The sequence below is a fragment of the Heterodontus francisci genome, chromosome 33 (assembly GCF_036365525.1).
Source record: "Heterodontus francisci isolate sHetFra1 chromosome 33, sHetFra1.hap1, whole genome shotgun sequence".
Classification (NCBI taxonomy): Eukaryota; Metazoa; Chordata; class Chondrichthyes; order Heterodontiformes; family Heterodontidae; genus Heterodontus; species Heterodontus francisci.
Window position 1 is genome coordinate 50,148,448 of NC_090403.1, and position 14,760 is coordinate 50,163,207.

At 47.0% G+C, this 14,760-nt stretch overlaps 7 non-coding genes across 7 annotated transcripts; all 7 read left to right on the forward strand.

Annotated features, from left to right (window-relative positions):
- Nucleotides 1–1,557: 1,557 nt before the first annotated feature.
- On the forward strand, nt 1,558–1,629 carry trnac-gca (transfer RNA cysteine (anticodon GCA)). The gene has a single exon. It is a non-coding gene; the product is annotated as a tRNA-Cys (tRNA).
- Nucleotides 1,630–3,220: 1,591 nt separating this feature from the next.
- Nucleotides 3,221–3,292, forward strand: trnac-gca (transfer RNA cysteine (anticodon GCA)). The gene has a single exon. It is a non-coding gene; the product is annotated as a tRNA-Cys (tRNA).
- Nucleotides 3,293–4,883: 1,591 nt separating this feature from the next.
- On the forward strand, nt 4,884–4,955 carry trnac-gca (transfer RNA cysteine (anticodon GCA)). The gene has a single exon. It is a non-coding gene; the product is annotated as a tRNA-Cys (tRNA).
- Nucleotides 4,956–6,546: 1,591 nt separating this feature from the next.
- On the forward strand, nt 6,547–6,618 carry trnac-gca (transfer RNA cysteine (anticodon GCA)). The gene has a single exon. It is a non-coding gene; the product is annotated as a tRNA-Cys (tRNA).
- A 1,591-nt stretch (nt 6,619–8,209) lies between these two features.
- Nucleotides 8,210–8,281, forward strand: trnac-gca (transfer RNA cysteine (anticodon GCA)). Its single transcript has one exon. It is a non-coding gene; the product is annotated as a tRNA-Cys (tRNA).
- Nucleotides 8,282–9,872: 1,591 nt separating this feature from the next.
- On the forward strand, nt 9,873–9,944 carry trnac-gca (transfer RNA cysteine (anticodon GCA)). Its single transcript has one exon. It is a non-coding gene; the product is annotated as a tRNA-Cys (tRNA).
- A 1,591-nt stretch (nt 9,945–11,535) lies between these two features.
- Nucleotides 11,536–11,607, forward strand: trnac-gca (transfer RNA cysteine (anticodon GCA)). Its single transcript has one exon. It is a non-coding gene; the product is annotated as a tRNA-Cys (tRNA).
- The last annotated feature ends 3,153 nt before the right edge of the window (nt 11,608–14,760 follow it).

The following is a 14,760-nucleotide window of genomic DNA, read 5'->3' on the forward strand; positions in this document are numbered from 1 at the left end:
ATTCCCTGCCCATTGTCAGCAGCTGATCATGCCACACAGAGCATGGCCTTTTGCTCTCCACCACACAAAAACATTGTCGTAACTGCTTTGCGTTTCACCCATTGCTCTGTGAATTAGTCCGCCTGAAGTCATTATACAATTCTCTCTTGAAATTTACAAATCAAACTTTGAGCCAGTCCCTTCCACATTAGAACAAGTCGCGGTGCAAAGAAATGCTCCGCATGTCACCTCACCTTCTTTTGCCAAACACTTTCCGTCTCTGTCCTCTTCTTACCAAACCGAATGCAAGTGGCAACTGTTTATTTGCTCCTGAAAACCTTTCATGATTTTGATGAGCACACAATCAGTAAAAGTAAGTGTGCAGACAGGATGCGGTGCCATGCTAAGAAAGAACGCAGAGGAGACTTTTGAAAGCAAAGTTTGATATTGTGAAATCGCTTCTTCAAAATGACCCCATCCCTGTCTTGCAGGTGCAATTGATGAAAGTTGACAGGTCTGAAACGTTGACTTTGCTTCTCTCTCCACAGATGCTAGCAGACCTACTGAGCGTTTGCAGCATTTTGTGTTTTTACTGCAGCCTAAAATGCAATGTTTTTAGCCCCATAGACAATTTTATCCAGAAATACTTGAAAGCAAGCATGGTAGCTGGCTGGTACAGCTCAGTAGGAGAGCACTTGACTGCAGATCACGAGGTCTCTGCTTGAAATCCCAATGCTGCCTTTGTTGCCCTGACAGTACAAATTGAGACAATGCAGTTTTGCTCATTCTCTGCAGCTGCACTGTGCTCATTCAAAGCTCTCAAGTAACTCCACTTGTCCTCTCTCCACCAATGCACAATCTTGCTAAGTTGCAGTTTGGTCAGTCAGACCAGCAAGTGAGAGTTTGCAATGCAGCAAAGTGCATTGTGCAAAAGAAGCCAAAGCTGTGCTTTTCGCAAGAAATGTTGCTGCGGAAAATGGGAAGAACGTCCCTGCTCTTCTTAAATTCGACCATTCCATCATTGACCGCCACCTAGGAAGACACACAAGGCCCTGCTTGGAGGATTGATCTGAAAAATGGACCCTCTTTCCTTGACTGCCCTTCCCTCAGTCATGAAGTGAATTGCCAGCCTGGATTGTGTGCACACATCTTTGGAGTGGGGGAGCTAGAACATACAGTCTTTTGACTCAGTGGTGCAAGGGTGGCCACTGAGCGGCGGCAGATGAATAGAGACGAGCAGCCCGTGCAAATATTCCCGGCACGACACCACGCACCAAGAAAACAGGGCAAATGAGAAATAGCGACCAAAAATTTTCCAATGGCAGTGCACTTGCCTCATCTTTCTTCCAAGTCGACTTGCGGCCATGAATCCTATGCAAAAAGCACGGGACCTTCCCCCAAATATTAACGTGCTGATGCCCGCAATGAAGCCAAGTGCATGAAGTGGGGCATCTCAGGGGTGGCTGGAAATTGGGCCCAGCTGGTGATGTGCCCCAATGATATGGAGGAGCTGGTGCGGCTGTCAAGAATCCTTTGGCTCATTTACTTTGGATGCTAAAAGAAGCAGTCTTTTGCAGTGGGGGTATAGCTCAGTGGGAGAGCATTTGACTGCAAATAAAGAGGTCCCTGGTTCAAATCCAGGTGCCCCCTTCTTCAGCACCACTTCCTCATTATGATTGCTGCTATTCCCTGCCCATTGTCAGCAGCTGATCATGCCACACAGAGCATGGCCTTTTGCTCTCGACCACACAAAAACATTGTCGTAACTGCTTTGCGTTTCACCCATTGCTCTGTGAATTAGTCCGCCTGAAGTCATTATACAATTCTCTCTTGAAATTTACAAATCAAACTTTGAGCCAGTCCCTTCCACATTAGAACAAGTCGCGGTGCAAAGAAATGCTCCGCATGTCACCTCACCTTCTTTTGCCAAACACTTTCCGTCTCTGTCCTCTTCTTACCAAACCGAATGCAAGTGGCAACTGTTTATTTGCTCCTGAAAACCTTTCATGATTTTGATGAGCACACAATCAGTAAAAGTAAGTGTGCAGACAGGATGCGGTGCCATGCTAAGAAAGAACGCAGAGGAGACTTTTGAAAGCAAAGTTTGATATTGTGAAATCGCTTCTTCAAAATGACCCCATCCCTGTCTTGCAGGTGCAATTGATGAAAGTTGACAGGTCTGAAACGTTGACTTTGCTTCTCTCTCCACAGATGCTAGCAGACCTACTGAGCGTTTGCAGCATTTTGTGTTTTTACTGCAGCCTAAAATGCAATGTTTTTAGCCCCATAGACAATTTTATCCAGAAATACTTGAAAGCAAGCATGGTAGCTGGCTGGTACAGCTCAGTAGGAGAGCACTTGACTGCAGATCACGAGGTCTCTGCTTGAAATCCCAATGCTGCCTTTGTTGCCCTGACAGTACAAATTGAGACAATGCAGTTTTGCTCATTCTCTGCAGCTGCACTGTGCTCATTCAAAGCTCTCAAGTAACTCCACTTGTCCTCTCTCCACCAATGCACAATCTTGCTAAGTTGCAGTTTGGTCAGTCAGACCAGCAAGTGAGAGTTTGCAATGCAGCAAAGTGCATTGTGCAAAAGAAGCCAAAGCTGTGCTTTTCGCAAGAAATGTTGCTGCGGAAAATGGGAAGAACGTCCCTGCTCTTCTTAAATTCGACCATTCCATCATTGACCGCCACCTAGGAAGACACACAAGGCCCTGCTTGGAGGATTGATCTGAAAAATGGACCCTCTTTCCTTGACTGCCCTTCCCTCAGTCATGAAGTGAATTGCCAGCCTGGATTGTGTGCACACATCTTTGGAGTGGGGGAGCTAGAACATACAGTCTTTTGACTCAGTGGTGCAAGGGTGGCCACTGAGCGGCGGCAGATGAATAGAGACGAGCAGCCCGTGCAAATATTCCCGGCACGACACCACGCACCAAGAAAACAGGGCAAATGAGAAATAGCGACCAAAAATTTTCCAATGGCAGTGCACTTGCCTCATCTTTCTTCCAAGTCGACTTGCGGCCATGAATCCTATGCAAAAAGCACGGGACCTTCCCCCAAATATTAACGTGCTGATGCCCGCAATGAAGCCAAGTGCATGAAGTGGGGCATCTCAGGGGTGGCTGGAAATTGGGCCCAGCTGGTGATGTGCCCCAATGATATGGAGGAGCTGGTGCGGCTGTCAAGAATCCTTTGGCTCATTTACTTTGGATGCTAAAAGACGCAGTCTTTTGCAGTGGGGGTATAGCTCAGTGGGAGAGCATTTGACTGCAAATCAAGAGGTCCCTGGTTCAAATCCAGGTGCCCCCTTCTTCAGCACCACTTCCTCATTATGATTGCTGCTATTCCCTGCCCATTGTCAGCAGCTGATCATGCCACACAGAGCATGGCCTTTTGCTCTCGACCACACAAAAACATTGTCGTAACTGCTTTGCGTTTCACCCATTGCTCTGTGAATTAGTCCGCCTGAAGTCATTATACAATTCTCTCTTGAAATTTACAAATCAAACTTTGAGCCAGTCCCTTCCACATTAGAACAAGTCGCGGTGCAAAGAAATGCTCCGCATGTCACCTCACCTTCTTTTGCCAAACACTTTCCGTCTCTGTCCTCTTCTTACCAAACCGAATGCAAGTGGCAACTGTTTATTTGCTCCTGAAAACCTTTCATGATTTTGATGAGCACACAATCAGTAAAAGTAAGTGTGCAGACAGGATGCGGTGCCATGCTAAGAAAGAACGCAGAGGAGACTTTTGAAAGCAAAGTTTGATATTGTGAAATCGCTTCTTCAAAATGACCCCATCCCTGTCTTGCAGGTGCAATTGATGAAAGTTGACAGGTCTGAAACGTTGACTTTGCTTCTCTCTCCACAGATGCTAGCAGACCTACTGAGCGTTTGCAGCATTTTGTGTTTTTACTGCAGCCTAAAATGCAATGTTTTTAGCCCCATAGACAATTTTATCCAGAAATACTTGAAAGCAAGCATGGTAGCTGGCTGGTACAGCTCAGTAGGAGAGCACTTGACTGCAGATCACGAGGTCTCTGCTTGAAATCCCAATGCTGCCTTTGTTGCCCTGACAGTACAAATTGAGACAATGCAGTTTTGCTCATTCTCTGCAGCTGCACTGTGCTCATTCAAAGCTCTCAAGTAACTCCACTTGTCCTCTCTCCACCAATGCACAATCTTGCTAAGTTGCAGTTTGGTCAGTCAGACCAGCAAGTGAGAGTTTGCAATGCAGCAAAGTGCATTGTGCAAAAGAAGCCAAAGCTGTGCTTTTCGCAAGAAATGTTGCTGCGGAAAATGGGAAGAACGTCCCTGCTCTTCTTAAATTCGACCATTCCATCATTGACCGCCACCTAGGAAGACACACAAGGCCCTGCTTGGAGGATTGATCTGAAAAATGGACCCTCTTTCCTTGACTGCCCTTCCCTCAGTCATGAAGTGAATTGCCAGCCTGGATTGTGTGCACACATCTTTGGAGTGGGGGAGCTAGAACATACAGTCTTTTGACTCAGTGGTGCAAGGGTGGCCACTGAGCGGCGGCAGATGAATAGAGACGAGCAGCCCGTGCAAATATTCCCGGCACGACACCACGCACCAAGAAAACAGGGCAAATGAGAAATAGCGACCAAAAATTTTCCAATGGCAGTGCACTTGCCTCATCTTTCTTCCAAGTCGACTTGCGGCCATGAATCCTATGCAAAAAGCACGGGACCTTCCCCCAAATATTAACGTGCTGATGCCCGCAATGAAGCCAAGTGCATGAAGTGGGGCATCTCAGGGGTGGCTGGAAATTGGGCCCAGCTGGTGATGTGCCCCAATGATATGGAGGAGCAAGTGCGGCTGTCAAGAATCCTTTGGCTCATTTACTTTGGATGCTAAAAGAAGCAGTCTTTTGCCGTGGGGGTATAGCTCAGTGGGAGAGCATTTGACTGCAGATCAAGAGGTCCCTGGTTCAAATCCAGGTGCCCCCTTCTTCAGCACCACTTCCTCATTATGATTGCTGCTATTCCCTGCCCATTTTCAGCAGCTGATCATGCCACACAGAGCATGGCCTTTTGCTCTCGACCACACAAAAACATTGTCGTAACTGCTTTGCGTTTCACCCATTGCTCTGTGAATTAGTCCGCCTGAAGTCATTATACAATTCTCTCTTGAAATTTACAAATCAAACTTTCAGCCAGTCCCTTCCACATTAGAACAAGTCGCGGTGCAAAGAAATGCTCCGCATGTCACCTCACCTTCTTTTGCCAAACACTTTCCGTCTCTGTCCTCTTCTTACCAAACCGAATGCAAGTGGCAACTGTTTATTTGCTCCTGAAAACCTTTCATGATTTTGATGAGCACACAATCAGTAAAAGTAAGTGTGCAGACAGGATGCGGTGCCATGCTAAGAAAGAACGCAGAGGAGACTTTTGAAAGCAAAGTTTGATATTGTGAAATCGCTTCTTCAAAATGACCCCATCCCTGTCTTGCAGGTGCAATTGATGAAAGTTGACAGGTCTGAAACGTTGACTTTGCTTCTCTCTCCACAGATGCTAGCAGACCTACTGAGCGTTTGCAGCATTTTGTGTTTTTACTGCAGCCTAAAATGCAATGTTTTTAGCCCCATAGACAATTTTATCCAGAAATACTTGAAAGCAAGCATGGTAGCTGGCTGGTACAGCTCAGTAGGAGAGCACTTGACTGCAGATCACGAGGTCTCTGCTTGAAATCCCAATGCTGCCTTTGTTGCCCTGACAGTACAAATTGAGACAATGCAGTTTTGCTCATTCTCTGCAGCTGCACTGTGCTCATTCAAAGCTCTCAAGTAACTCCACTTGTCCTCTCTCCACCAATGCACAATCTTGCTAAGTTGCAGTTTGGTCAGTCAGACCAGCAAGTGAGAGTTTGCAATGCAGCAAAGTGCATTGTGCAAAAGAAGCCAAAGCTGTGCTTTTCGCAAGAAATGTTGCTGCGGAAAATGGGAAGAACGTCCCTGCTCTTCTTAAATTCGACCATTCCATCATTGACCGCCACCTAGGAAGACACACAAGGCCCTGCTTGGAGGATTGATCTGAAAAATGGACCCTCTTTCCTTGACTGCCCTTCCCTCAGTCATGAAGTGAATTGCCAGCCTGGATTGTGTGCACACATCTTTGGAGTGGGGGAGCTAGAACATACAGTCTTTTGACTCAGTGGTGCAAGGGTGGCCACTGAGCGGCGGCAGATGAATAGAGACGAGCAGCCCGTGCAAATATTCCCGGCACGACACCACGCACCAAGAAAACAGGGCAAATGAGAAATAGCGACCAAAAATTTTCCAATGGCAGTGCACTTGCCTCATCTTTCTTCCAAGTCGACTTGCGGCCATGAATCCTATGCAAAAAGCACGGGACCTTCCCCCAAATATTAACGTGCTGATGCCCGCAATGAAGCCAAGTGCATGAAGTGGGGCATCTCAGGGGTGGCTGGAAATTGGGCCCAGCTGGTGATGTGCCCCAATGATATGGAGGAGCAAGTGCGGCTGTCAAGAATCCTTTGGCTCATTTACTTTGGATGCTAAAAGAAGCAGTCTTTTGCCGTGGGGGTATAGCTCAGTGGGAGAGCATTTGACTGCAGATCAAGAGGTCCCTGGTTCAAATCCAGGTGCCCCCTTCTTCAGCACCACTTCCTCATTATGATTGCTGCTATTCCCTGCCCATTTTCAGCAGCTGATCATGCCACACAGAGCATGGCCTTTTGCTCTCGACCACACAAAAACATTGTCGTAACTGCTTTGCGTTTCACCCATTGCTCTGTGAATTAGTCCGCCTGAAGTCATTATACAATTCTCTCTTGAAATTTACAAATCAAACTTTCAGCCAGTCCCTTCCACATTAGAACAAGTCGCGGTGCAAAGAAATGCTCCGCATGTCACCTCACCTTCTTTTGCCAAACACTTTCCGTCTCTGTCCTCTTCTTACCAAACCGAATGCAAGTGGCAACTGTTTATTTGCTCCTGAAAACCTTTCATGATTTTGATGAGCACACAATCAGTAAAAGTAAGTGTGCAGACAGGATGCGGTGCCATGCTAAGAAAGAACGCAGAGGAGACTTTTGAAAGCAAAGTTTGATATTGTGAAATCGCTTCTTCAAAATGACCCCATCCCTGTCTTGCAGGTGCAATTGATGAAAGTTGACAGGTCTGAAACGTTGACTTTGCTTCTCTCTCCACAGATGCTAGCAGACCTACTGAGCGTTTGCAGCATTTTGTGTTTTTACTGCAGCCTAAAATGCAATGTTTTTAGCCCCATAGACAATTTTATCCAGAAATACTTGAAAGCAAGCATGGTAGCTGGCTGGTACAGCTCAGTAGGAGAGCACTTGACTGCAGATCACGAGGTCTCTGCTTGAAATCCCAATGCTGCCTTTGTTGCCCTGACAGTACAAATTGAGACAATGCAGTTTTGCTCATTCTCTGCAGCTGCACTGTGCTCATTCAAAGCTCTCAAGTAACTCCACTTGTCCTCTCTCCACCAATGCACAATCTTGCTAAGTTGCAGTTTGGTCAGTCAGACCAGCAAGTGAGAGTTTGCAATGCAGCAAAGTGCATTGTGCAAAAGAAGCCAAAGCTGTGCTTTTCGCAAGAAATGTTGCTGCGGAAAATGGGAAGAACGTCCCTGCTCTTCTTAAATTCTACCATTCCATCATTGACCGCCACCTAGGAAGACACACAAGGCCCTGCTTGGAGGATTGATCTGAAAAATGGACCCTCTTTCCTTGACTGCCCTTCCCTCAGTCATGAAGTGAATTGCCAGCCTGGATTGTGTGCACACATCTTTGGAGTGGGGGAGCTAGAACATACAGTCTTTTGACTCAGTGGTGCAAGGGTGGCCACTGAGCGGCGGCAGATGAATAGAGACGAGCAGCCCGTGCAAATATTCCCGGCACGACACCACGCACCAAGAAAACAGGGCAAATGAGAAATAGCGACCAAAAATTTTCCAATGGCAGTGCACTTGCCTCATCTTTCTTCCAAGTCGACTTGCGGCCATGAATCCTATGCAAAAAGCACGGGACCTTCCCCCAAATATTAACGTGCTGATGCCCGCAATGAAGCCAAGTGCATGAAGTGGGGCATCTCAGGGGTGGCTGGAAATTGGGCCCAGCTGGTGATGTGCCCCAATGATATGGAGGAGCTGGTGCGGCTATCAAGAATCCTTTGGCTCATTTACTTTGGATGCTAAAAGAAGCAGTCCTTTGCAGTGGGGGTCTAGCTCAGTGGGAGAGCATTTGACTGCAGATCAAGAGGTCCCTGGTTCAAATCCAGGTGCCCCCTTCTTCAGCACCACTTCCTCATTATGATTGCTGCTATTCCCTGCCCATTGTCAGCAGCTGATCATGCCACACAGAGCATGGCCTTTTGCTCTCTACCACACAAAAACATTGTCGTAACTGCTTTGCGTTTCACCCATTGCTCTGTGAATTAGTCCGCCTGAAGTCATTATACAATTCTCTCTTGAAATTTACAAATCAAACTTTGAGCCAGTCCCTTCCACATTAGAACAAGTCGCGGTGCAAAGAAATGCTCCGCATGTCACCTCACCTTCTTTTGCCAAACACTTTCCGTCTCTGTCCTCTTCTTACCAAACCGAATGCAAGTGGCAACTGTTTATTTGCTCCTGAAAACCTTTCATGATTTTGATGAGCACACAATCAGTAAAAGTAAGTGTGCAGACAGGATGCGGTGCCATGCTAAGAAAGAACGCAGAGGAGACTTTTGAAAGCAAAGTTTGATATTGTGAAATCGCTTCTTCAAAATGACCCCATCCCTGTCTTGCAGGTGCAATTGATGAAAGTTGACAGGTCTGAAACGTTGACTTTGCTTCTCTCTCCACAGATGCTAGCAGACCTACTGAGCGTTTGCAGCATTTTGTGTTTTTACTGCAGCCTAAAATGCAATGTTTTTAGCCCCATAGACAATTTTATCCAGAAATACTTGAAAGCAAGCATGGTAGCTGGCTGGTACAGCTCAGTAGGAGAGCACTTGACTGCAGATCACGAGGTCTCTGCTTGAAATCCCAATGCTGCCTTTGTTGCCCTGACAGTACAAATTGAGACAATGCAGTTTTGCTCATTCTCTGCAGCTGCACTGTGCTCATTCAAAGCTCTCAAGTAACTCCACTTGTCCTCTCTCCACCAATGCACAATCTTGCTAAGTTGCAGTTTGGTCAGTCAGACCAGCAAGTGAGAGTTTGCAATGCAGCAAAGTGCATTGTGCAAAAGAAGCCAAAGCTGTGCTTTTCGCAAGAAATGTTGCTGCGGAAAATGGGAAGAACGTCCCTGCTCTTCTTAAATTCTACCATTCCATCATTGACCGCCACCTAGGAAGACACACAAGGCCCTGCTTGGAGGATTGATCTGAAAAATGGACCCTCTTTCCTTGACTGCCCTTCCCTCAGTCATGAAGTGAATTGCCAGCCTGGATTGTGTGCACACATCTTTGGAGTGGGGGAGCTAGAACATACAGTCTTTTGACTCAGTGGTGCAAGGGTGGCCACTGAGCGGCGGCAGATGAATAGAGACGAGCAGCCCGTGCAAATATTCCCGGCACGACACCACGCACCAAGAAAACAGGGCAAATGAGAAATAGCGACCAAAAATTTTCCAATGGCAGTGCACTTGCCTCATCTTTCTTCCAAGTCGACTTGCGGCCATGAATCCTATGCAAAAAGCACGGGACCTTCCCCCAAATATTAACGTGCTGATGCCCGCAATGAAGCCAAGTGCATGAAGTGGGGCATCTCAGGGGTGGCTGGAAATTGGGCCCAGCTGGTGATGTGCCCCAATGATATGGAGGAGCTGGTGCGGCTATCAAGAATCCTTTGGCTCATTTACTTTGGATGCTAAAAGAAGCAGTCCTTTGCAGTGGGGGTCTAGCTCAGTGGGAGAGCATTTGACTGCAGATCAAGAGGTCCCTGGTTCAAATCCAGGTGCCCCCTTCTTCAGCACCACTTCCTCATTATGATTGCTGCTATTCCCTGCCCATTGTCAGCAGCTGATCATGCCACACAGAGCATGGCCTTTTGCTCTCTACCACACAAAAACATTGTAGTAACTGCTTTGCGTTTCACCCATTGCTCTGTGAATTAGTCCGCCTGAAGTCATTATACAATTCTCTCTTGAAATTTACAAATCAAACTTTCAGCCAGTCCCTTCCACATTAGAACAAGTCGCGGTGCAAAGAAATGCTCCGCATGTCACCTCACCTTCTTTTGCCAAACACTTTCCGTCTCTGTCCTCTTCTTACCAAACCGAATGCAAGTGGCAACTGTTTATTTGCTCCTGAAAACCTTTCATGATTTTGATGAGCACACAATCAGTAAAAGTAAGTGTGCAGACAGGATGCGGTGCCATGCTAAGAAAGAACGCAGAGGAGACTTTTGAAAGCAAAGTTTGATATTGTGAAATCGCTTCTTCAAAATGACCCCATCCCTGTCTTGCAGGTGCAATTGATGAAAGTTGACAGGTCTGAAACGTTGACTTTGCTTCTCTCTCCACAGATGCTAGCAGACCTACTGAGCGTTTGCAGCATTTTGTGTTTTTACTGCAGCCTAAAATGCAATGTTTTTAGCCCCATAGACAATTTTATCCAGAAATACTTGAAAGCAAGCATGGTAGCTGGCTGGTACAGCTCAGTAGGAGAGCACTTGACTGCAGATCACGAGGTCTCTGCTTGAAATCCCAATGCTGCCTTTGTTGCCCTGACAGTACAAATTGAGACAATGCAGTTTTGCTCATTCTCTGCAGCTGCACTGTGCTCATTCAAAGCTCTCAAGTAACTCCACTTGTCCTCTCTCCACCAATGCACAATCTTGCTAAGTTGCAGTTTGGTCAGTCAGACCAGCAAGTGAGAGTTTGCAATGCAGCAAAGTGCATTGTGCAAAAGAAGCCAAAGCTGTGCTTTTCGCAAGAAATGTTGCTGCGGAAAATGGGAAGAACGTCCCTGCTCTTCTTAAATTCGACCATTCCATCATTGACCGCCACCTAGGAAGACACACAAGGCCCTGCTTGGAGGATTGATCTGAAAAATGGACCCTCTTTCCTTGACTGCCCTTCCCTCAGTCATGAAGTGAATTGCCAGCCTGGATTGTGTGCACACATCTTTGGAGTGGGGGAGCTAGAACATACAGTCTTTTGACTCAGTGGTGCAAGGGTGGCCACTGAGCGGCGGCAGATGAATAGAGACGAGCAGCCCGTGCAAATATTCCCGGCACGACACCACGCACCAAGAAAACAGGGCAAATGAGAAATAGCGACCAAAAATTTTCCAATGGCAGTGCACTTGCCTCATCTTTCTTCCAAGTCGACTTGCGGCCATGAATCCTATGCAAAAAGCACGGGACCTTCCCCCAAATATTAACGTGCTGATGCCCGCAATGAAGCCAAGTGCATGAAGTGGGGCATCTCAGGGGTGGCTGGAAATTGGGCCCAGCTGGTGATGTGCCCCAATGATATGGAGGAGCTGGTGCGGCTATCAAGAATCCTTTGGCTCATTTACTTTGGATGCTAAAAGAAGCAGTCCTTTGCAGTGGGGGTATAGCTCAGTGGGAGAGCATTTGACTGCAGATCAAGAGGTCCCTGGTTCAAATCCAGGTGCCCCCTTCTTCAGCACCACTTCCTCATTATGATTGCTGCTATTCCCTGCCCATTGTCAGCAGCTGATCATGCCACACAGAGCATGGCCTTTTGCTCTCTACCACACAAAAACATTGTCGTAACTGCTTTGCGTTTCACCCATTGCTCTGTGAATTAGTCCGCCTGAAGTCATTATACAATTCTCTCTTGAAATTTACAAATCAAACTTTCAGCCAGTCCCTTCCACATTAGAACAAGTCGCGGTGCAAAGAAATGCTCCGCATGTCACCTCACCTTCTTTTGCCAAACACTTTCCGTCTCTGTCCTCTTCTTACCAAACCGAATGCAAGTGGCAACTGTTTATTTGCTCCTGAAAACCTTTCATGATTTTGATGAGCACACAATCAGTAAAAGTAAGTGTGCAGACAGGATGCGGTGCCATGCTAAGAAAGAACGCAGAGGAGACTTTTGAAAGCAAAGTTTGATATTGTGAAATCGCTTCTTCAAAATGACCCCATCCCTGTCTTGCAGGTGCAATTGATGAAAGTTGACAGGTCTGAAATGTTGACTTTGCTTCTCTCTCCACAGATGCTAGCAGACCTACTGAGCGTTTGCAGCATTTTGTGTTTTTACTGCAGCCTAAAATGCAATGTTTTTAGCCCCATAGACAATTTTATCCAGAAATACTTGAAAGCAAGCATGGTAGCTGGCTGGTACAGCTCAGTAGGAGAGCACTTGACTGCAGATCACGAGGTCTCTGCTTGAAATCCCAATGCTGCCTTTGTTGCCCTGACAGTACAAATTGAGACAATGCAGTTTTGCTCATTCTCTGCAGCTGCACTGTGCTCATTCAAAGCTCTCAAGTAACTCCACTTGTCCTCTCTCCACCAATGCACAATCTTGCTAAGTTGCAGTTTGGTCGGGAGGGTTTAAACTAGTTTGGGAGGGGGATGGGAACCGGACTTGTAATCCAGGGACCAGTGGGTCCACTCAGAAAGACAAAGAGTGTAGTGAGGTATTGGGGAAGGTAGCACTGTCACAGAGGACAGATGGGCACGGAGAAGGGTTAAAGTGCGTATACTTCAACGCAAGAAGCATCAGGAATAAGGTGAGTGAATTGAAGGCGTGGATGGGCACTTGGGACTACGATGTTGTGGCCATCACTGAAACGTGGATAGGTGAGGGGGAGGAATGGTTTTTGGAGGTACCTGGTTATAGATGTTTTCATAAGATTAGGAATGGTGGTAAAAGAGGTGGGGGGGTGGCATTGTTAGTTAGAAATAGTGTAACAACTGCTGAAAGAATTTTCGAGGAGGATCTGCCGACTGAGGCACTGTGGGTTGAGGTCAGGAACAGGAAAGGAGCAGTCACCTTGATGGGAGTTTTCTATAGGCCCCCCAATAGCAGCAGGGAGGTGGAAGAGCAGATTGGGAAACAGATTTTGGAAAGGAGCAGAAGTCACAGGGTAGTAATTATGGGGGATTTCAACTTCCCAAATATTGATTGGCAACTCTTTAGATCGAATAGTTTGGATGGGGTAGTGTTTGTGCAGTATGTCCAGGAAGCTTTTCTGACTCAGTATGTAGACTGCCCGACCAGAGGGGAGGCAATATTGGATTTGGTACTAGGTAATGAACCAGGGCAAGTGATAGAGCTGTTGGTGGGCGAGCACTTTGGAGATAGTGATCACAATTCTGTAGCATTCACTGTGGTAATGGAGAGGGATAGGTATGTGCAACAGGGCAAGGTTTACAATTGGGGGAAGGGTAGATATGATGCTGTCAGGCAGGAACTGAGGAGCATAAGTTGGGAGCATATGCTGGCAGGGAAGGGCACGGTCGAAATGTGGAACTTTTTCAAGGAGCAGATAGTAGGGGCCATTGATAAGCATGTCCCTGTCAGACAGGGAAGGGATGGTCATGTGAGGGAACCGTGGTTGACAAGAGAGGTTGAGAGTCTTGTTAGGAAGAAGAAGGATGCGTATATAAAGTTGAGGAAAAAGGGCACAGGCATAGCTCTGGAGGGATACAAGATGGCCAGGAAGGATCTGAAGAAAGGGATTAGGAGAGCTAAGAGAGGGCATGAAAAATGCTTGGCGGGTAGGATAAAAGAAAACCCCAAGGCCTTTTACGCGTATGTCAGAAATATGAGGATGACCAGGGGGACCATAGGTCCGGTCAAGGACAATAGCGGGAGACTGTGTGTTGAGCCGGAAGAGATAAGTGAGGTTTTGAATGAGTACTTCTCTTCGGTATTTACGAATGAGAAGGGGTGTATTACTGAAGAGGACGGTGTGAAACAGACTGGTAAGCTCGAGGAAGTGCTCGTTAGGAGGGAAGATGTGTTGGGGTTTTTGAATAACTTGAAGATAGACAAGTCTCCCGGGCCTGACGGGGTATATCCAAGGATGTTATGGGAAGCAAGGGATGAAATTGCAGAGCCGCTGGCAATGATCTTTTCATCTTCTCTGCTGACGGGGGTGGTACCAGGTGATTGGAGGGTGGCAAATGTTGTGCCCCTGTTCAAGAAAGGGAATAGGAACAACCCTGGGAATTACAGGCCAGTTAGTCTTACTTCGGTGGTAGGCAAGTTGATGGAAAAGGTGCTGAGGGATAGGATTTCTGAGCATCTGGAAAGACACTGCTTGATTCGGGACAGTCAGCACGGTTTTGTGAGGGGTAGGTCTTGCCTCACAAGCCTGATTGAATTCTTTGAGCAGGTGACCAAGCAAGTGGATGAGGGTAAACCAGTGGATGTGGTGTACATGGATTTTAGTAAGGCATTTGATAAGGTCCCCCATGGTAGACTTATGGAGAAAGTCAGGAGGCATGGGATAGTGGGGAATGTGGCCAGTTGGATTAAGAATTGGCTAACTGATAGAAGGCAGAGAGTGGTCTTAGATGGTAAATACTCAGCCTGGAGCCCAGTTACCAGTGGCGTGCCGCAGGGATCAGTTCTGGGTCCTCTCCTGTTTGTGATTTTTATTAACGACTTGGATGAGGAAGTCGAAGGGTGGGTCAGTAAATTTGCAGATGATACAAAGGTTGGTGGAGTTGTGGATACCGAGGAGGGCTATTGTCGTCTGCAAAGGGACTTGGATAGGTTGCAGTGCTGGGCTGAAAAGTGGCAGATGGAGTTTAACCCTGAAAAGTGTGAGGTCGTCCATTTTGGAAGGACAAA